This window comes from Astatotilapia calliptera, chromosome 6 (assembly GCF_964374335.1).
Source record: "Astatotilapia calliptera chromosome 6, fAstCal68.1, whole genome shotgun sequence".
NCBI lineage: Eukaryota > Metazoa > Chordata > Actinopteri > Cichliformes > Cichlidae > Astatotilapia > Astatotilapia calliptera.
In genome coordinates, this window is record NC_137427.1 from 38,332,532 (window position 1) to 38,355,975 (window position 23,444).

The following is a 23,444-nucleotide window of genomic DNA, read 5'->3' on the forward strand; positions in this document are numbered from 1 at the left end:
TTATTACATATACACACACAATAAAAAGAAAAGACACACACACTCAAACACACACACTTTCTTTCTAGCTCTTAAAGCAAATGAGCGATTTACCTCTAATACACCAAGCTAATGTCACTCACTTTTTATTAACTGTAAATACCCCCGATGTGGTGTTGCCAAGCAACAGCACACAAAAAAACCCATAAATACGTATTGTAATTTTCAACCTGACCACCCCCCACCACCACCTCCACCTTTCTTCTCTCTTTCCTCCCCCCAACCCATCCTCCACTAAATGGAAACAGAGGCAGACGGAGAGAAACGGAGACAAAGACATATGTGTGTTTAAATGTGTGTGCATTTTGAGCAGGGGATGGAAGGGTTGGAGGGGTGCGTGCAGGACGCTGCATGCACTCACACACGAACATAGTTCAAGTGTGGGCACTTCGCTCGGTGCTGAAGATGACAGTGTGAGGCCATGCTTCTTTACTCGCAGGAATAGCAGAGACTGAAAAACCAGAGCCTGCATGGAAATGTATTTCTGTTATAAAATCATTACAGTCAGCAGCAACACTTCAGCTCCCACAGCACCAACACTATAAGCAACCAATATAGGAAAGAGGTCAAAGATTCAAGGATTGCAGCTGCATTTTATAGGTTTCAATCCAATGTGGAAGAAACGCAGTTGGAATGGATCTGGTTTGATTTTGCTCTTATTTTTGTTTTGCCGTAATTAATACACGACACGAGACAGCTGGTTTTCAACTTCTAGACTATCTGAGCACACTGGTTTCAAACTGTGACCGCAACAATAGCGGTCAGCTTTAATCTGACGGTGTATCTATCAAACACTGTATTTATTTCCAGATGCTTTTCAAGTCCCTTTTTTTTTTCATTTTCACCATGAAAATTTGACTTTATACGCTTGGTTTTAAAACAATGAGCACATTACTGATTATGCGCTTAGACGTGCAGGAACACTGAAAAAAGTATGTGAAATGGTGTGTGTTTGTGAAAGAGATACAGAAAGAAATCCCTCATTATCTGTCCCTTACTCTCCAGGCTTGTGTTGGCCTACAGCCAGATACAAATGAACTTGTGCGTATGTTTTAATTTCCAGAAACATCTGCCATGTGGTGACACAACAACACATACAGAAATATTACTTAGGACGTTTGTCTGGCAAAATCCAGCTCAGGTTGAGTTTAAAATTAAATAACATGATAACTACTGCAACAACTCCAGCATCATCTATTTAACAGGTCCTCCCTTATCGATAAATACACAGCTACTTTATATAATCTATATAGATTACAGCACTAGATTAGAAACAATTCAAGTAGCATCAAACCAAATGTGTTCAATTTTTAAGTTAATATTTTTAATGAAGTTAGTATTTTATAGTTGCTATTCACATGGATGGTATTGATTAAACCTATTGTGATGGGCACTTTTTTATATTTTGCAAAACATGTTGTATGAAAACACATCCACCTACCCAGCTTACCACACACCCGCACATCACAGTTCCCTTAAACCTGCACATGCAAAATTCATGCAACCAACAAAGACGGCTTTGATAACAAAAAAACAGAAGCTTCAAAGAATTTTCAAAAGCTTCAATTTTTTCTCCTTCCTCTCCAGCTGGCAATGTGTGCAGAAACACAGCTCTCCTTTCAAGCTGGGGGGATATAATTAGGGTTGCAGCGCTGCATGAGAAATCAGCGCTGAAAGTCAAAATTACTGAGCTGCTGCTCTATTTGGCCCATAAGATGGTGAGTGTTTAAAAGGTACAGTCAGCCGCAAACGCTTCTCTGACAGAAGCCCGGGTAGAGTAGAAGATGACTCCCCCGAAGGCCAAAGCCATGATTGGACACATGAGATTGGGGATGCGATTGGGCAAAATGAGATTAGGGGCTGTGATTGGCTAGATGAGATAACGGTGACAAAGTCTCTTGAGCCACTGGCAAAAAGCTCCAGAAATGTAGGTCAGTTAGTGAACACACACACTGCTGGTCCAAAAGCAGTCACACATGACTTAGTAGAAAGAGACCACACACACACACACACACACACACACACACTATGGCATCCGGGACTGTGTCATTGTGTTATGCAAAAATACATGTGAATATAAACTCTCTTCCTCTTTCTCTCGCACACAAATCTTTAAAATCTCCACTGTGCCACTTCATTTCACTTCACTGTACAGCAGCACAGCTGAGAGGAGCATGACCAAAACTGAGGCACATACACAAAAATGCACACATGCACAGAATCAGCAGACATCAAGCTGAACGGTGTGCATTTCGGTGCACATGACGAGCAATTGTGGCAAATATGTGAACAAATGACCGATGCAGTGAATCACGGTGAAGCTGCTGCACATGCAGGGTATAACACACACAGCACTTTAACGATAAAGAAGAAGTGGATGATGTAGACATACATGCTCGGCAACTTTACACTAGGAGCCATTATTTTTTTAATTAAAGCTTTGGCATTTTATGGTATGTTTACGAGTTAATGAAAGCGGACAGAAAATATGATAACCCCACACTCTATATAATAGATGGATGTAGCCACATAATGCCTGCCACCATTTTGGAATCTTGGAGCTAAAAGCTGCCATATTTAGACTAGAAGATGCTAATCAACTAATGCTAGCAAGCTTCGTTAGCTGCAAGTTATTATGAAGGCTGGAAACTCTGCAGAGACCAAAGCTTTTGTTCGTAACAGACAGACTTCCTCAAGGCTGAAAGGAGGCTCACTTTGGGTTATTAGATGAACTGCAGTTTTGGCATTCATTCACTGATGTTTCTGCTTGGCGTTAACCAGATTTGGACCTTTTTAAAAAAAAAATATTGTGTGGATATATCTCTTAGGAAAACACCATCAACATCAGATTGGTAAAAGTCTGCCTCTCGGTGCTCTCACAGCGCTGCTTTGTATTTGTCAAGAGCAATGAAGCAACTAAAAAATTCACTCAGGGTGTGCTTGTCAAATCAAAGCACACCCAAACGTGTAAAGAAACAACATCTCTCAAATTTCCAACAGCCAAAAGGAAAAAAAATGAACATGACCCTGAAGGAAGTAGTGCAATCAACCTGAGCAGGAAGCAGAGAGGGGAGCAAACAGGGATTGGGTTAAGCAGCACAGAGGAACCAACGCTTGACTTTCTTGTGACCACTGGATGCACACTATATATAGTTCTGTATGAACATTAATAATTCATTGTGACCAAAGCCTTTAGAATAAGGCCCCTTGCCTGGTCCTGATCAAATCAATACCTAATTAACCCTAACAGCAGTAAGGAGTGCAGGTATGTGGTCTCCTAGAACTGTTTATAGCTGAAAGCCTGGCTGTAATAGAGAGGGTTAGGGAGGAGGAGAGATGGATATGGTTGAATAAAAAAAGGAAACATGAATAATATCACACAGTTTCAGGCAATCTTTCCAGGAGACATTAATTGTGGTGTTGTAGGGTTGACATTTACAAAAGTTACAAAAAAACGGTCCTGGTAGAAATCCTTAATCCAAGTTGAATAAATCCAGGGTCATGAAAATGAGACAATACATGGGAGTGCAAACTGGAGGGAATAACTGAGCATCATTTACTCCTCCTAACACTCTAATAAGCTAGGGTTTCAATTTCTTTACAGTTTTTTTTATCCCTGCAAGGTCATTACATCCAAACCTTAACCCTATAAAATCAGAATATGTCCTTTTCCCCCTTAAATCTTAGCAAGAACAAGAACAAGGAAAATAATCTTTCTAACTGACACATATTTTAAACCATTTCAGTTGTTTTGACTTGGACCTTCAGTATTTATTAACCCTTTAAAACCTGCAGCATGAAATAACTGCCAGAAATCTTTAATTATTTGATAATGGAGTGTTTGTTGAACCTTTAAGCAAAATATATAAAAGATATATTATTTTTAATCTGCATATATGAGTTTTAATTTGTATCACATTTACAATTTAGTCATTAAAAATCTATCATGCAATTTATATCGTTTTTTGAGGGTAAAAGAGAAGTCTCAAAAACTCATAAAAACGCATGTATTAAATATGCTTGGCTTTAATTTTTGGCCTCTAAATACATATCCAACACTCTTTGATGATAACCTGTTGACACCTGTAAAATAAACGTACAGAAGTCAATCTGTGAGAATTATTCTGACGAGGCCGTCTTCAGTCACGCTGATCCTGTTCTCTGGAACAAGCTGCTTGATGATTCAAAGTCCATGACAACTGTTACGCTCAAAAACTTCCATATTCTCCCACACCTGTAGCTAATCGCTGTGTGTGTGTGTGTGTGCGTGCGTGCGTGCGTGCGTGTGTGTGCGTCGCTGTATGCAGACACGTACTGCATTTCTTTGTGGCTTTTATTGCCGTGTAACATGTTTGACGTATTCTGCTTTATTAATTCAGATTTTACTTTTCACTCACGCCTATTTTTATGTTGCCTCATATTTGTTTCTTTTTCTGTTTATGCCTATATTTTCAATTTTTGTTTTCCACTGTAAATCAGTCTTACTTTACAGATAATAAAAGGTGATATATAAATACAATTTCTATTCCACATATAGCTGATGGAAATGCAAAGTGTTATTAAAAACAACATGAAGTGTGGCTAACCCAGTACTCTCTGAGACGCACCAAACACCGGGCACTTTTCTCTATTTGTTATAAGCAGCCAGCATTATTTCAGACCTCTAAGGCAAGAAACAGAAGTGACTACCATTAGTAGTAAAAGAAAATCCTGAATTACTTTAAATATCATGAGGTGGTAAATACATTACAGAAGGTTACCTATGAAATCAGGGCCCACAGTGGCCATTACAGCCACAAACTGTCAGTTTAAAGTGTTGTTCAAGGTCCTAAGAAGCAAGTTTAAGTAAAGCAGTAACTACTACACAGAGCTGTTACAATCATCTTTTTTAGTTCAGCAAAACCTGAGTATTAGTTAGTGGACAAGACAGCTAGCCAGAACGCAACCGTCCACATTGGGCGGATGGTGATTGGCATGCCTATTTAAGTTAGATATTATTATTTTGTTAAAAAATAAAGTTGCAATAATGATTACAAAAATGTCTTGAAAAAATGAAGAAAAAAAGCTTTGTCTGATCAGCGCAGTGCAGCAGAGCTCTGGTGTTTATGATCTCTGCCCTCTTGAATATAGCTGTTCTAAATAGCAGCAGCAATTTAAACAGAGACTGGTGTTTAACGGTAAAAATAACATCATTCTCTGTGACATTATTCTCTGTCATTCTTTGCACTTTGACCCTGATTAAAACATATCATCTGCCAGCGATAATGTGAGGACGCACGGATTTGGAATGACACAGGAGCATCACATTATAAGTTAACGAGCAGAACCTCTGAATTTACTGCAAGAATAACCTGTTGTTCCAGATTTCTCACCTATCTCACATAGGTGAGAAATCTGGAACAACAGGTGGCCATTTTTCACACACCACCCCAAAAGATTCAAAACATCAAATCCGAGATTTTAGACATTTATTATTTCAGTTTTCAGTTGATTTTACACATTTGCTTTCTGTTTCAGATTAGAGGCACTAGGATAAGTTCACTAGCCAGTCTAAAATAAAAAGGTCTAATTCTAAAAGCACTAATTCTACACTTACATTTATCAGGTAGTAACAACCACAGCTTGAAAGGGATTTGTTCTTGTTCTATTCTATACTGAACGCACAGTTTTCTAACATACTACAGCTTGATAAGCCAAAACAAAATAAAGAGAGACTGAAAAATAAAACAAAACAAAAATTAGCAATAAAAAAAAGAAGAGTGTAGTTGCTGCTGTGCAGTCAAATATACCATAAAAGTATTTTATTTTGAAATTAAACTGGTGGCCACAAGAATAATTAAAATATATAGGAGCTATTAGGATGTAGCTGTAAGTAATTAGTATGAAAACTTTCCTGCGTTTTGCTACTGTTGGTGTTTTTCTTTGTGCGCTCATATAAAATGTACAGTTTTGGCCTTGGTAGCTATTGAAATTTAAAAGAAAATAAAAGCTTTTCTGTCTTTTGTTTTTTAATATGAGCCTCACAGCAATGTCACCCCTAGGATCAGCTATCTACTTTGACTGGATGATGCCTGAATGACTGCTCCAAAGAAATACATTTCTGTTTGACCTTGCCACAGAGTCTAAATGAAGACTGAGCATCTGATTTCAAGGCTGCAGATGACACACAAGTAAGAAAGGATGCTTTAATGAGGCACTATATTATAGTTTTCCTCTCTAACAAAAAGAAAAAATTTGGATTAATATCACTGTCACCTGCACGGCTGTGCAGCTGCTTTAGCATGCTCAGACTGTTTAGTGTGTTTGATTACATATGTAGAGGATGACGTTTTGTAAATTGAAAGCAAACCTGAGGATGTAGAAATGTTAATGTAGGATTAGTGGTAGTTAGAACCAGGTCAGCTGACTTTCAACTGTTCACTTACTGAAGGGGCTTCACTGTATATGCTCAGTCTTACGAAAATAGTCTTACTTTTTTGTATTTTAGGATTTAAATACCATTAGTATGCAAATTTTGCAATATCTGGTTTTTAAAAAAAAGAGTCAGTGAGCATGGCAAAATCTTTTACAAATATGGTGTCAAAGGGAGAAGAAAATATAAGATCAACGAGTCATAAGAATGTGAAGATTTTTAAAAGAAATCATTTTAGATCATAAACTCATGGTTTTAAAAAAAAAGACCAGCGCTGGATTGCTGTTCACAAATTAAACATTCTTGCAAAGTGAGAAGTCTTTTGAAACACGGAAAATCTAATGACAAAAAGAACTGTGAGACAAAATATCACAGCAGAGGGGAAAAAAACATGAAATCCTTTCTTCTCTGCAGGAGAACTAATTTCAGCGGAACAATTGAAGCGTTTAGTGCTTCTCTGTGCGAGAACAAATAGAAATATAAAAGCGTGTTTACTAAGAGTCACAACCACCGCCGGCACGTTGTATGTATATGCATATACATGCAGCGTGTGCATGCATGTTTGCGCATGTGTGGGTGTGTGTGCAGGAGACTGAAGACGAGTATGAATAAAGCAAATATGAGCAACGACTGGCCAAAGGCGTGGTCAAACAGAGTGTCAAACAAACTGTTAGAGAAAACAAGGAAGAACGCAGCCTAAACATAGTGTGCCGATTCAATCTGACGGCTTCTCAGCAAACTAAATCCCTAATCTCATCTCATCTCATTTCTCTGAAGTATCCGGTGATGAGCTGAAAGGAGGCTGATGTGCGCTGGCAGCTATTTTTGTGACTAACACACCAGAACTACTGCACACACGTACACACGCTTGTTAACGCAGCAGGAACGCTACAAAAGCAACTTAAGTCCGCTGGTGTCTCATAAGAAGGTGACTCAACACAACAATGCACTGTACCACAACATGAACCATACTTTGGCTTCGGTGCTTTGACTGTATCCTCTGAATGTGCCCACAGCTTTGGGAAAGAAAGGAGAACAAAAACTAGGTCGAGCTCTCGGATTGGTTGACAAATCACCCCCTGCCGCAAAACAACAAACGACCGAACAAGAGCAGTGAAATTAGTCTCCTCCCCTAATGCACAGACAAATATGCCGAGTGCATATGCACAGCTGACTCTGAACATGCAAACGATTGGTCAAGGCAAATTTGGCTCCCTGTCTCCCCACAATGCAGTGGGGCAGGCTTGGGCTCAGATGGGTGTGGTGAGGCTGCTCCAAATCTGTGCTCCCTTTTTTGTTCTCTTTGCTCATTTCTGCCGCTGAGCGAACGTCTCAGTGGGAGGAAAGAAAAATTCCAATTACTTCTCTAACTATCTAATTATTTCATTATGTGGTGGTGAGCAGGAAGGAGGATGAAGATGTCTCTCTGTGTTTCCTTTCATCTTCAGCTGATGACACCTGAAACTATTACCTCTGTGCCCAGTCCCTCTGCTATGGTTTCTAGTCACGCTGTCAAGTATTTATAGCCACTTTTGTCATCTTCAGTTTTCTTGACCTCCAACACAAACATTCAACACTTCTTGAATTTTAGCTCTTCTGGCTTTGCATGTGTGCCCCGAGAGTGCGAAAAAAGTGAGAAGAAAGGGAAGTGCAGGCGTATGATGCCACATATGAAAGTGCTAACAAGAAGCTAATTGAAAACAATTAAAGAAGAAATGGGGAATTTATGGACTATGTAAGGCAGGGCCTCTTGGGGGCAAGCAGATAGTGGTGATTACTGATGTATTAAAGAATGGGACTGGTACTGTGTGTTTTCTTTTGTTTTCTGCCAATTACTTTGTCTGCTAACGTGATAAACTGTGGAGGGTGTGAAGGAGCAGAAGATGAGTGGACTCTGAGGAAAAACAGAGTCGACTGATGCCGAACAGGAAGGTGTGAGTTTTTAATATTTCTGATCATTTACATTTTAGAATTTGAACAATTAACACCACTATTATATATCTTAGATTTAACCCCTAGAGAAACATACTCTGTGAGCAAGAACCTGGCAACAGTGGGAAAGAAATAGTCTTAACAGAAACCTCCAGCCATGGACTTTGCTCCAGAAGTCTTTTAGTTTATCTGTTTGCAACCGCTTTACATAGTGCCATCTTCTTTCTCAAAGAAAACATCTTACTAACAGCAGCCCTTCCAGCTCTTTGTACAGTCTTTTTGTAATTCGAATGTTATGAACTTTAGCTTTTAAATGCTAACTGAGGCCTGACTGTGAGATGCAGACTCATTGCACTGACCTTGGGGTGAATTTGAAGTGTCCATTTCTGGTGAGACCATCAGCTGATCATTTGATGAGCAGTAAGAGGATACTTAATTTTTCACAAGACTTTATAAAATCCTTCAAAGTTTTCTTTTCCACGTGATTGTAGTCAGTGCATTCACACTTGGCCAGTTTGACTCTATGGAAAACTACAGAATCAGATTGAATACCGGTACATATACCTCATCTTCTTGTTAAATCAAATGCTGCCGTTTTTACTCACAAGCTCAAAATCTATTAGTTGTCCCTGGTACAAGATTGAAACCTAGTGGGAACACAGCCTTTCACAGTCTTTGACAACAAGGCTCTGGAACAGCTTACCACTCCAGCTCCGTTTAGCAGACTCTCCTTTAACCTCCTAAGACCCGAACTCTTCCACGGCATGTATTTTTAATTTCTCTTTGATATTTGGGCTGATTGGGACCTGATGAATGTAAAAACAAAGAATCACCAGATTTTTTTTTACCCAATTTTTGTTTCTAAGAAAAATGAGATCCATATATAAGGATATTTGTTTTAAATTGTGATAAAACAGAGGCAGTATAATGTCCTCGTAAGTGGATATCAGGCTCTTGTAGAGTAAAATTTAGTATTTTGGTCTAGACAACCCAAAATGTGATGTCCACATATGTGGACGCCAGGTCCTAGGAGGTTAAAAGAAACATTTTCAAACTTGTTTATGTATTTTTATTCTGTGAAGTCAGTGAAGTGCAGTCATTTAAAAATCTATTGCCATCTTAAACAAACTTCTCTTCACAACTTTTTGGATTTAGAGGCTCATATTTTTCATCACTGCTTTGTCTTCTTAATATGTTCTCATGTCCTTGCAATGTGAAGCACTTTGTGAAGAAAAAAACACCTCAAAGCACTAAATGAATAAATGTTATAGACGTGACTAGATGAAGTGTAAAATAGGTCAATGTCTCAGTTCGCTTCACCGTGGTCTCTGGTAATGCTGCTGCACAAGAACAACACACTGACACATGAACTGTGTCAATATACAGCCAAAAGCTTAAATAATGATGAAAACCTTCACCACATTCTGCTGGATCCTTCTTTCAGCTTTCTTTAAAGAAAGTCATTTAATTCCTATTAATTTCTGAAGTACTTTAAGACCTTTAATCGACTCTGCTGACACTACAAACGTGCAATCCTTCTCTCCTTCCCAATGAAAAGGACAAGAGTTTCTCATTTCTATGGCCAATACCATGTTCCTCTTCCTATAACTGTATCTTTCATTACAGTACAAGGTCGCATAAAAGAATAGGTGGGGGACTAACAGAAAATGAATGTCACAGAGTGGCTACAATAAAAAAATGAAAATAAATGAAATGCAGCTAGTTTTGTGATGCATGGAGAGATGGGTAACATTTTTCTTGCTTATCAACCTCTCTCAGAGCAATTATTTACAGCAGAAATGAAAAGAATCTAAATTGTTAGCTTGCAGCTGGGTGGGGAAAAGAATGACGAAGAAACAAGAATGTTTCCAACTGTTACTGAGACAGAGACCTTGCCTTTAAAGGTCATCTCAAAGCCCCCAAACAAGTGCTCAAAATAATTTCCAAATGACAGCTATTAGTAATCAGCTGGAAACAGAAGAGAGCGACGGTGGTGGTGGTGGGATGTGACCTTTCCTCGGCTGCAGACAGGAGAGGTGGGGCTGGATGGTCTCGGGGGCTAGTCCCAGGTGAGATGAGTGGCACACCTGTAGCCTGGAGTAATCACTCCCTCTATATCAGTGATGTGCCGAGGCCCAGAAGGAAGGCAGGAACAGAAGCGAAGATCTCAGCAGAGGAAGACGCCGGCACGGAAAAGAAGACCGCAAAGCTAAATAAGACAGCTCAGTGAGTGTTTCGCATGCTGTGGAGGGTGTGAAGGAGCAGAAGATGAGTGGACTCAGGAAAAACAGAGTCGACTGATGCCAAACAGGAAGGTGTGACTTTTTAATATTTCTGATCATTTACATTTTAGAATTTGAACAATTAACACCACTATTATATATCTATGCAAAACTTTTCAGAGTGGTCTCACCGAGTACAAGGACACCAATGCTGACTGAATGGTTTGGTGAGTGTGAAGTTCAACTAGTTTCATATGATACGACCTTTACTGTCACCAGATCTGAATCCAACCTACTGGGAGATTTTGGGACCCCGTTAGTTCGCTCTTCACTCTCAACATACAAGGAGCAAATGAAAAAATCTGAATGGCATTTTTTGGAAGTTTGGTGTTTCTGGGATTTGATGATCTAAATGACATTTTCCCCTTCCAGGACAGCAAAGCATAACAGCTGAAAACAAAAAAAACAACAACAACAGCACAAATGAGTCATTCAACCAAATGAGAAACAGAGACTTGAAAAATCAATGCTAAGAGGCACTGAAGCTACTAAGGCTGCAAGTAGGGGCCCAATTCCTCCCAAAGACCCTTTATATTGGTCTATTTCTATATTCTATCACCTCTCTGAAATAGAGCAGGACCAGTATTTCTAAAGGTTAGTTTTTGCCCGGTATCTGCGGCCTTTTCTTTCTCCAATATGCGTGTATAAAAGTGTTTACGCAGGAATAAAAGACTAAGTGTTTCTTCGTATTTACATGTATAAAAGTGTACACTGTGAAGACCTACTTTTATAACTTCATTTTTAAGATCAACATTTTGTGATTTAAAAATTCCTCGACATTTGTTTGAGAGGGGCTGCTTGTTTAGGCTTTGGCCGACTGCTTGGATCAGTCTAGTTGTTTTCATTGGGTTGGGAAATTGCCCTCTGATGGACAAACCCTCCAATACTAGACGTAAATTGGCCGTTTCTTCGTTACTTTGTTCATTTTCATTTATGGGCCATAAGAAATGTATAAAACTAAAACCAGCCTATTTATGAGTCGAGCCCCATTTTGAAGATATAAGTTGGTATTCAGTAACTGTCTTGAGCTGGACTTTTTTTTCCATCGCAAAGAACAAAAAACCAACAAAAAACAAGAACTTGTACAAAGAAATAAAGTTGACTAATTATTTCCCCCCATGAGCTGGAGACCAGCCTCAACCAACAACAACAGAAAATAATTATACCTTTGGTAATTTGGCTTAATTGGTGACATTTACTGCTTGGTGTATAATTTTTTATATGGGTCAGCGCAGTCCAGTGAACAGTGATGTAGAGAGGACCTATTAGCTAAAACCTTTTCAAGACAGGGACATTTCCTCTATTTTTATTTGATTTACTGTTTTTTAAAACCTGATTGGTCCAACCAAAGGACAACATACTTGCTTACTTTATAATTAATGCCAACCATGCAAGATTTAATTTCATCTTCTTTGTGATTTTTCTTCTTTTAACCTATTAAAAAAGATGCAAAGGGAATTTCCTTGCAAATGTGATTTGCAGAGATTTGATATGACGTGCTTTACATGTGTGTCAGTTTGTCTATAAATGAAAGGATGCGAGCAAGCAGCTGACAGCTCTGATAAAATGGTGCTTTATTATCACTATGTGGCCTTTAAAGAGCAGGAAAAATGATGTGTTCCTACTTTTCTTTTTGCACCATCCTGTTAATTGGCGAAGCACCAAGTTGCTGTCGCTATTCATGCTTACTGTTCATGCTTTGGATCAGGTTGGATTACCCTCAACTCAAATCTTTGGAACAAACAAAACTAAAATTTAATCTAAAACTAAGTATGAAAGCAAATATCGCTGGTGCTTCTAACAAGCACATGTTTTAATGTCTTATACCATATAATGGTATGCATCACTTTCAAAGAGATATGCTGGCACTAATGCTCTGAGAGTAGGTCACAGAAGGGTTTTTAGCCTAAGAGCAGATGAGACGATGGTTTCAGGCAGCTTGGCAGACGGTCCGTAAGCTTTGTTTGAGAAGTGTTTGTTCTGGCACGTGGCAAAGTTTCAGCACTGAAAGCGGCACTGTGGGAAAGTTCTGTCGCTGTGGCACACGAGTCAACAATCACATGCTGTGCCTCCTCGTTAGCATCAAAGAGCTGTGAAACTGAGGTCTTTGTCTGCTTCATTATCTCCTTGTACGAAGCCTCTGAGCCCAATCTTCCACTGGTAATTACTATCAAGTTCTTTGCAAAGGGAGGTGGTGATTTGATGGGTTTTTTTCTTCCAGAGAGAAAAGCGTAATAGCTCAGCTGTGTAACAAAAAATAATAATAATTTTAAAAAAAAGAAACAGCACAAATGAGTTGTTCTACCAAATGAGAAACATCCGGCCTCAAATGGAAAGCAAACAAGGGTGACATCTAATCTTGTTAGCTGTGCTGTAGTTGGCCATGTGTGCTGCTGTGTCCTGCAGCATTCATAACTTCAGCCTCATTATGACATCTGTCACCAGCTTCTCACAGATGAGACACTTTTTGGGGCTAGCAGGACCAGCAGAACAAACATAATCACCTGCAGGTTCACTGGTCTGAGCTTCTCAGGAGTGCTTTTGTTCAAAGCTACCAGTAATGAAAGTGGAAACAGATAAATTAGAAGAGAAAGCACCAAAAACAAGCTTACTTAAATCTGGACAATCTTCTCATCTGTTCATTGTTGTGTCAAACTGAGCTGACTCTTAAGAGCATCATCTTTAGCTATGACCCTGAGAGTTAACAGCAGTTTTTATCCTGAAATAGTCAGCAGTGAAGAAACAGAACCAAGAGCCCGTGCCCCATTTTTTTGCACTGGGAAGTCCTCCCCCAGGGTTGGCCTGGCAGTGGCAAGTTCCACTGTAAGATCCTGCCGTGTCTGAGGGGAAATATTTGTGACGCTTGCCACTGTGAGCTGCTCACAGAGCACTGAAAAGGCAGGAGCTTTTTAGGCTACACCAACCCCATCTTTCTTAGCTTCCCACCCATCCTGTCAGATTTGCCTGCAACTTCACCCACTTTCTGGATCTAAAAGCAGTAGCCATGCTAGAGGTGCTGGACAAGGATAGAAATGTAAAGATGTTGTTGTTCCACGAATCTTAAATCTTAAAACTCCTCATAAAAACCATCATTTGGGGAGAAAAAAAAAGAAAATCAGATTTTTCTCGAAATTTAGTAAATGCCATCAGTGTTTGAAAACATTCCAGAACCCAGAAATATTGAGTTTAGTGTTCCACAAGATTTTTCAGTACATGCATCACTCACCTTTTCTTCCTCATAAACATTCTTCTGAGGGAGCTGGAAAAGTTCATCTTTTTGAGTCTTCCCACTCAGATTTTCCTCTGAATTTCAAATTAGCAATGCAGACCAGAACATATTCTGGTCACAAGTCTTCCACGCTCACGCTATACGCCAGTAACTAATCCAATACCCAGAATGGACACAGGCAAATTCATTTTCACCACATGCTACAGTCCCAGGATATGTTGTCATGGATTTTTATGTTCCCAAAGTAACATAAAGTCTCCTCCACTGGTGAAAACAAAACAAACACAGAGCAGGTTTCTACAAAGCCAAATAAAAGGCAACATGTACCATGTCATATGAACAGGTTGCACTAAGCTCTAAAGCCTACACACCTTTTTCTCATTACACAACGATCCAGTGGTTTCAGAACCAGTAATAGACGGAAAGGGTCATTCTCCTTTAATGCTGGGCAGTGCACAGGTTAAACAACTGATCTCATTTTTCAGTAAATACTTTAAAAAATCAGAGAAAAAATTTGAGTTTCGTTTTAAAACATTCATGAAAACCTCATAATTTTAACCAATGTTCACTGTACTGTAACTGTGACACAGACTCACTCACGCGGAGATCTCTAATGAGATTCGGTGACTCACTGTACCATGGCAGGCAACAGAGTAAAGAAGCTCCACTTCAACGCACAAGCATGCCACACACGAGCACACACGCGCTCAAATGGGTACACAAGCTGCGTTAAATACTATTTGTTTTCATTTCTCTCTTTTTTTGTGCAGCAAAAGGATGTTAAATAATCTCATCTGGTTCCCACTTGACCCGCATTTCACTTGAATTAAAACTCATTCTGACCTGAGGCAGGACGATCGGGTGGAGGTGGGGGGGTGAAAGAGAGAAAGGGAGAAAGACGGGCAGATTTGGAGTGACATCATGCTTAGCAAACAGCTGAGCTACTGGAGAGCAGAAAATCCCATTTGTGCAGGCAGCACCTCAGCCAGCGAACACACCGAGGGGGCTTTTCAGCTCCAACGACTGCCGCCGTGCTTTGACCCTCCCCCTTCTCCACCTTCCTTATCCAAACACAGCAGTAGAGGGGCGGGTTAGATATATTTATTTATTTTAAAAGCTGTTAATACAAGTGATTAAAGCCAGAGGCAAGGTTTGAGGTTCCTTACTAAGCACCAAATCAATGTGTGGATTTTTCTTTTTAAGGCAGAGCGTAGATGAGGGGACAGATGCCGGGAGCAGCTGTCATCACGTTTAATCTCTGCTGAATGCAACTTAGTGCTGGCGTCCTCCTAAACATGTCGAATAATTTTATATAACATTTGTTCTACGTCATACATTGTTGAGGATGAAACAAAGCCCCCAGAAAAGGCAGCATCAAACCCACTTTGGTTTCACAGATCCTGAACACTCAGCTTGACTTCAAGCTGCTCTTGCTGCCCGGAAAGTTTCATTGAGATCTGGTAGAAAACTAACACAGTGTGGAGCCCCTGTGGGGTCTTTTAATCAAATAAGTTACTCCACTTATTTATTTTTGTGCTTCTGCAGGTACATCAGAATGGGTAAGGGTATTATTGTTACTGCACTTTAAATGGTGTGATTATTGAACAGTGGTGCTAAAGAGCATCTGCACAAGTTATCAGCGGGCTGATATTTTTAGCTGATGTCAGCTATTGATTGGTATCAGCATTAATAACGGATGATGGATGAAAATTTAAAAAGTGTAGAGAAGAGAAGAGACGGGAGGAACTGAGGAGTTGGAACGTCACAAGCACAACTACCAGCTGATCTGGGATGAGTTGGGTAGATTAGAAACGAGTAAATAAAAAACGACACATAACAAACATCATAGAAATGTGTCTCTGTTCTTATACTGGTTGGGTTCTATTAAAAACAAACAAAAGAAACTATAGTGGTAAAGCGCAGTGTAAACAGCACAAACCTGTTTATACCTCATATTAATGGGCGGCTTGAATTATTCACTCACAATTGGACAAAGCATCTTTGGAGCGTTCACTCCTTCCAGGGAATGCTCGGACCTGTCTGACTGCTGAGACCAGAAGGTGTCTGAAAACTGTGCCCTAGGCTACACTGACGGAAAGCTTAAACTGACATGCTTTCTGCCAATGAAAAACAAAATATGCGTTTATCATTCCCCTGCACCAGGTCAGGTACCCGCAGCAATAATTACTCATTCTTTCCAATAACTGTTTTTTCCCCCAGCAGTGTTTATTATACAAAATCTTCTTTTGTACCAGCTTCTGTGTTTTAGTAAAGCCAAAGCTTTTTTTTCTCCCTATACACGTTTTTTTTTTCATTATACACAATTACATTCTTCTGGCTTTTGTCCTCTCAAAACTCAAAAGAAACAAGACAAGGGTGCAATCAAAAATAGAAGTATCTGTCGTTGCTGCTGATGTGTGGTGCTTTTGTTCATCTAGTCTTTTAACAGTACAGACAACATGACAAGATCTACTGTACAATGCATGCCTAGACTTGTATGCGCACACTGCTGCTAAACGTAGTGAAGTGTAACAAGATCCACTTATTTAACTACAATACAAGGGAGTAACATACCAATTATTTTCCAGCTTTGGATTACTAACACAAATAAATGATGGTGTATTATCAGTGGCTACAATTAAACTTTATTGATCCCTGGCAGTATTGGCACCATATAATTTAATTTTAATGCATTTAATTTAGTCGTACCTTTACTAGTTCATGCATTAAAGAAGACTTTTCTCATGTTTTCTCATATTGCAATTGTGCACACTGGTCTAAAACATGACCAAAGTTTCAAATAATGAATTCAGTATAAGTGTATAAATATATATATATAAGTATGAGTATATAAGCAAGTAGTCCAAATGCTCATTTTCAGACAGTTTTGTGAACCGTATGATGCTGGAGAGAGGATGTTCCTAATATGGTCATCTCAGGCACATAGCTCCAGCTGTGAGCACTAAGTTCCAAGGCCCTGTATGAAAAGAGGATTATTTTGAACTTTGTGTTATGCAAAACAACTCTAGCAGAATCCAAATCTAAAAACTCAGAGCTGAAAAAGAACATATTGGGTGTCCTATAGAGCCAAATCATTTTACGTTTTTTAAATCTTATCTTTATCTATGCACTTAGATTTAAATAAAAGGATAATATTTAACACATGAACTTTTGAAAGGACTTAAAGCCGTAGAATTTGAGATCTTCTTATTTCTTTAGCCTCTGCTTGCTTTTGCAATCACCATTTTCATTTAATTTCTTATAGTGAAGGAAACTCGCCAAAATAAAAGCTAGGGAAACAAAAAGTCCTTACAGTTTGTTTTGGTAACACAGCGGGGTATCAACAGTCCTAAAAGCCAAACAGAGCGGTGGATCTTAATGAGTGAACCGACCCTTCCTGTGTGTGCGTCATTGTTTAACACTACTACAGTGCCCCATCGCCTATTGTATTGTCTTGCTGTGTAGTGTGTGGCCAGCGTTTGCCTGCTGAGCCATCGGGATGCCTCGTTTCTGTTTTGTCTACTCTTTCTTTATTTAAAAATTGAAAAAAATCCACAACCCAAGAAACCTTTTTTTTTTTCAAATTTCCCATGGCTTTAAAACATTTTGCCCCACTTTCTGCTGGGTTTGACTAAATTTCTTTAGGCAGCCCCAACCCCTGCCCTCTCCTCTTGACCCACTGGGGCACGTGGGTAAATTCCTTATGAGATTTAAAGATTGAATGAGAGAAAAGAAATCGAGAGGGCCACACATACACACGCTCTAACACGGGGCTTATGTGATCACTGTAGTGCCATTTTTGTTGACTATGTGTGAGTCTTACACAGACAATAACACACTGAGGGGGATGGATTGAACGCGACCTTCAGCTGGAGACAGCAAAGGCCCCAAAACATGGGCAATAACTCAAGTGGAGAAAAACACGTTCTCGTTTTTTTTTCCTTCGATTTACTCATATTTTCTATTCTTCTTTATAATTAGCTTACTGTCTGTGTCTGTGTCCCTCACCTTTTTATTCCAATTCATTCCATTACATTTTTTAAGCTGGTTTTGTTCTCATTTTCTATTTCCAGGCTGGTTTAATCTCGCTTCATTTAAAAAAAAATAAATTCATCTTCTCTTGCACAATTTCATCTTTATTTCAATTTATTTATTTTCTTTCGTTGCATCCCTCCTGCTTCCTGTTCAGTTTCTTGACAACCTAAAACCTAAATAAACCTTTATTCATTTTTAGCCCTCACTTCAGACGTCCACACCTTTTGCCGTTTGTTAACTCCTTTAACGTGCTATAGTTTTAATCCCTCACTTAAAGGTTTTACTCATTTTATTCCCTCATTATTTCTTTGTTCTCTCCAATAAAACAGTCGTGTTTCTCCTGTCCTTCATTATTCATGTTGTAGAGTCCCTGGTTCTTCTATCTGCCATGAGAGACTAGACAAGACATTCTGCCTCCAACAATACACCTACTTAGCTCACACAAAGGCCACGCACACACAGGGGGTGAGAATCTGAGAGCTGAGAGGGATGAGCAGGGCGCAGAGCTTCTTTAAGTAACAAAAAATAAATAAATGAGACTGATAACAATTTCTTTTCATCCTTAATGTAATCATAATTCATATTTGCTCAATAAAATGTCTGAACCAGTGATCCAAAATTCAGTTCAGTACAAAATCCACAAAACTGACAAACTAAAAGTAAGAAGTAGGAATGTGCATTTTTCTCCCAGACTCTGCTTTTAGCTTTAATATTCGTCATTTATTTGAAGTTCTTTAACTTTTGCCTTCTTTCTCTGCTATGCTTTAGACTTTTATTCTCCTCTACATATTTTTTAATCAAATTAAAAATAATGTTTTTTATAACAGAACAGCTCATCTCAAGCTCTCAATGTAGGTGTTTAACATTTTCTTTGCGCGAAAACAATGAATGACAAATTTAGGCCATAAAATGTTTGAAAACTAAAAAAACGCTGACTGAAATTTTGTAGAGTGATAATGTTATTGATTACTTATAAAGCGCCTCGTGGGGATTCCCAAAGACAGAGAAAGAGGCTCTATGTTTTATGAGCACCACGAGATCGTCTGGCTGAGGCCTCTTGTTCCTGTTAGCTGACCAAAGATAAGATGTGATCGTGTCTTTGTTGTCTCTGACAGTGTGGACGAATCGCTCTACTGGATGTTTTTTTTTTCCTTTGTTAAGTTTTCTTAAAATACATTCTTAAAGTTGTGGTTTATATTTCACTTCATTCTGTTTCATATTACAATTTCTATTGTTAAAGTATAAGATGGTAATTTCAAAAACCTGCACAGATGGGAGCCATGTATGGCAATAATTAATATTACTACTTTTACTACCAATAATAATAGCAACAATAATAATGAACTGTGTAATTGCTTAAGCTCTAAAAAAAATAATGTTAACAAAGAATGATAACACAGCTCAAAGTAATATAAGAACATTTGTAAACATAATTAATTCTTAACAAAGGCATTAATTTGTGGTGAAGAGATAGAGGAAGCTCAGGTAGAGTAAAGATGACCTTGTGAAAATTCTGTTAAAAGCCACTCTTTATACCAACACTGTCACAACATAAATGTCAGGATATTTTCTTCAGGCTTGCTCGTCTCCGTTGGGTGACAGAATAAACTGCTGCTGAAATACCAACGTGGAACGGCTACTTATGGTGGAAACCTATGCCGTAATAGTCTATGAGCTCAGAGTCCATGGAGTCCGAGCTTCTAGTCGCACAATCGGCTGCATGTTTCACATTCACAGTTTAATAAGGTAAGTGCGAATTCAATTATTTCATTACATATTTGGGAAAAGAAGCCTTCTTTCTTTAATAAGACACAAAGGATCTGGCGGAGCAGCAGCGATCCTCCATGAGCCTAGAGGGAGCGAGACACAGAGAGAAAAGCTGCCCGCTGCGAGGTCTCCTCCCCCGCTCGCCATAAACACACAGTGGAGCCTTTTACTGGGGGCTCATGCTGACTGGCTGATTGACTATCTCTATTTTTATGTGCCTCTATTGACGGACCGGGATAAGAGCGGAACTCACTGAAGCCATTATGGAGTTAAATCTTAAAAACTTGCCCAACCTACAAAGAGGCTGATTAATGCAGTCATCCATGTCCCACTAAGCTAACGCTACGTAAAAGATGCCCTTCCACCCAAAAAGCTGAAAAGATGTGTTCAGACATTTGCCAGCTACAAGTCTAAGCAGCACATGCCCTTGACTTTGATTTCAAAATAAAAACAAACCAGGTATTTCTCTTTATAAAAAAACCCACCTGAACAAGAGATTAGATTAATATTTCTAACATAAACAGCCACATGATCAGCTACATGACTATAATTGTGTATAATTGTAGATGGAGGGGGGAAAAAGCCCTATTTTTATGTATTTAAAAATTAGCAAAAATTGAGCAGTTTAAGCATTAAAATCATTTCATGTTTTAAAGAGAAAACAAAACTTGAAGCTGTGCCACACAGAATAAAGCTGTTGCACATGCTACGAGCAAAAACCCTTTTTATCAGACGAAGGTAAAATAACCAGTGATTCACATGAATTTAATATTAATTAGAGCATAATTGCTCTAATTGTATAAAACAGAGCAAAGTCCTTAACAGAATTCAGATCCACTTAAATTAATCATTTTGTGAGATTCTGTAATCCAGACTCACATATTATATCTTGGACCTAAAAAAAAAAAAATAACTTTGCTGGCTTTAAATAATTTCTAACATTTTTGTACTTGCGTTTTTGTGTATTCTATAATTTTAAAAGATTGATACATTAAAAATACACCACAGTTCCCCAGCTTAACATTTACATTTAGAAAACCCTCTTTCTGCCCCCCCCAATTTTGTTGAAATTATCCTTTTTTTCATTTTATTTGACCTTTTTTAACCTAACCTAATCTAGTATTACAATCTTAAATAATGAAATCTTAAAATAAATGTCATTATATAATCCCTTGTATATATTTTTTAATGCCAAAAAGAGAAGAAACAAAACATGGAGTTCTGCAGTTATCTGTTGATTTTCTGACGGTGACTGAGTCTCTCCCATGAAAAGAAAATAAACTGGAGTTCTTGGATGTAACTCTATATGCAGTAATGTTTTTTTGCACATAAAGGTTTCATAACTTAAGTGGAAATAAATTAATCAGATTAGAAAGTCTGAGATAATCACATATGAAACAGTAGTTTATTACTGAGTCGTTACAGCCCACAGGCCGCACTGATTCAATAGACAGAATCAGATCTCCGACTCTGGCTTTATGTACACTCTGCGCAACTCTAAATCTTATTTAAGGTCTTTATGTATTTAAGTAGCGATGCTAAGCTTGCCTGAACAAGAATGTGCAGGTGAAGAGAACATGAAACATTAAAGGAAAACAAAAAAACATTTTTATAGTAAGGTTTCATATTGAAAACGACATCATCATCTCATTGATACAAATTCTGCCCCCGGCCCTGTTTGGTGTTGGTCGGAACAACATCATGTAGCTGCTGTTTCATGTTCACAGTTACTGTTTAGCTTTTTAAAAGCCAAAAACTGGACTTGTGCATGAACACATAAACACTAGGAGGAAATAAAACCACTACGCTGCGCACAGATCTAACAAAGAGCTCCTCATTTGTACGGAAATCGTCCTTGACTTTAACGCAGCGCTGAGGTCAGACCCAAACACTTTACAGCAGCTTGACTCAACTGGAAAGCAGCGGCCCTGTCAGCCCCAAGAACTGATCCCATGACACTGTGTGAGCTCTTTTATGGATACAAGAAAAAGATTCTAATGGCTTCAATTACACCTTTATCTGAGCCTTTTATCAACAGCATTTCACAGTAGAGGAGAAGGCTGAATATGAATTGTACTTTACGATCAGTCAACAGGAAGGAGCTGATGAGTGTGTGTGTGCGCGTATCTTGACTGCTCCTTCTCTTTGAGCGGCTGCTATCGGTCTTGCGTATAATAATTTTTATTGCTGGAACTTATCGGGTTTCACAAATTTGCATCAAGCCCCACCCAGCAGTTTTTCAGGAATACTCAGAAATAGCAACCCCGGCACACGAGACGTCGGTGCAGAGAAGGCAAAGACCTATCTGATAATCTGTTAATGCAACACACTGTTATATGTAATTACTGTAATCTGGGCCTCGATAAACTGTGCAGGGACATAAAGTTTTGTTTGCTGCTTGTGTGCAGAGTTTATCAAACACCTGTCGCGTCACGTCCAGCATAACAGAGCTGTGTGGCAGCACTGTCAATAACTCTCCGCATTAAGACACGATACTGGTTGTATTCTTATATAACTGTGTCTCTTTCTCTGCACTGAATTATCAAACACAGTTACAGGTTTGCAATAAAAGTCAGGAAGTCAATCACAACTGTCAGGACATTTTTATTGTATTGTCAGAAGTGGCAGACTGCCCGTCGGGAGCACCCACGATGAAAAGAGTAATATAGCAAACAGAAATGGGCTGACAGGTTCCACACATCAGCAGTGTCCCCAGTGCACGAGTACATGGTGAGCACATATGCCCGTCTCTTCAAGGAGTGCACCATCCACCAGCTTCTCTCCAGTTAACAATTAGTCAAATGAGCCACTGAAATAGACCATCAGAAGAAAATCAAAAGAGGAAGAGGACAGATTAACTAAAAATGAAAAATGAGCCCCAGTCTGGAACTAGGATAGTAAATGTGATTTCATTTTCTTCAGTTTTCTGCTTAAATTCAGTGTCAGTGTTTGAAAGCAATGGTCACTGTACTGAAATACAGTGAAATACAGGCAACATATTGTTTTATTGTTCCTCTTGTTAAATAACTGGTCACCAAACAGAATGATTCTGAAGCGTTTCTGAAACTTTAAACAACCCAATGAAAGGATTTTGTGAGCAACATTGATGATACTACTGGGATAATAATTACACAGGTCTGCAAAGAAAAGATTTTTCAGCTGCATGGGATATTTTTGGTTAATTTGATGTTTTTTAGGGTGCTGAATCCAAAAATGATCTCCATTTCCCTCCATCACGTAAAACATGAGAAGTTTACATTAAAAAAGGAATAACAGCGATAATAAAAATCTATATTTTATTACAAATAACTATGTATAATTCTGACCCCCCTCAATTATTCGCATTTTCTTGCTCGTAGAAATATTAACTTCATGTAAGAATTCATTATTGGATATGGCTTTTTGACTCAAGTATAGGATACCAGATTTCAGATTAAAAAGGGTAATTGTACGCTTCATTAAGCTAAAAACATGGGTTTTGCAAGAAAACCTGACGAGATGGAATTTTTTGATATCTTTCCTGGTTTCAGTGAGTAAAATCTATTAGAAACAGTCAAAAAATCCTATGCAGGTTTTTTGGTTGCAGAACTGTGTAAATGATTTGCAATATGTTACCTTCTCTAATGTTTAACGTCCAATTAAACTAAATAACTAAAACCGCCCCCAGCTGCAGACAGTGGAGGGGTCACTACATCCTAATCTTACCCAGGGCATTAGAAATGTCTAGAATTAGCACACACGTTTTGGG

General features: G+C 38.7%; 1 protein-coding gene across 1 annotated transcript in view; it reads right to left on the minus strand.

Annotated features, from left to right (window-relative positions):
* Positions 1-23,444, minus strand: part of lcor (ligand dependent nuclear receptor corepressor) — a 77,692-nt gene that overhangs the window by 35,684 nt on the left and 18,564 nt on the right. The window lies entirely within an intron of this gene.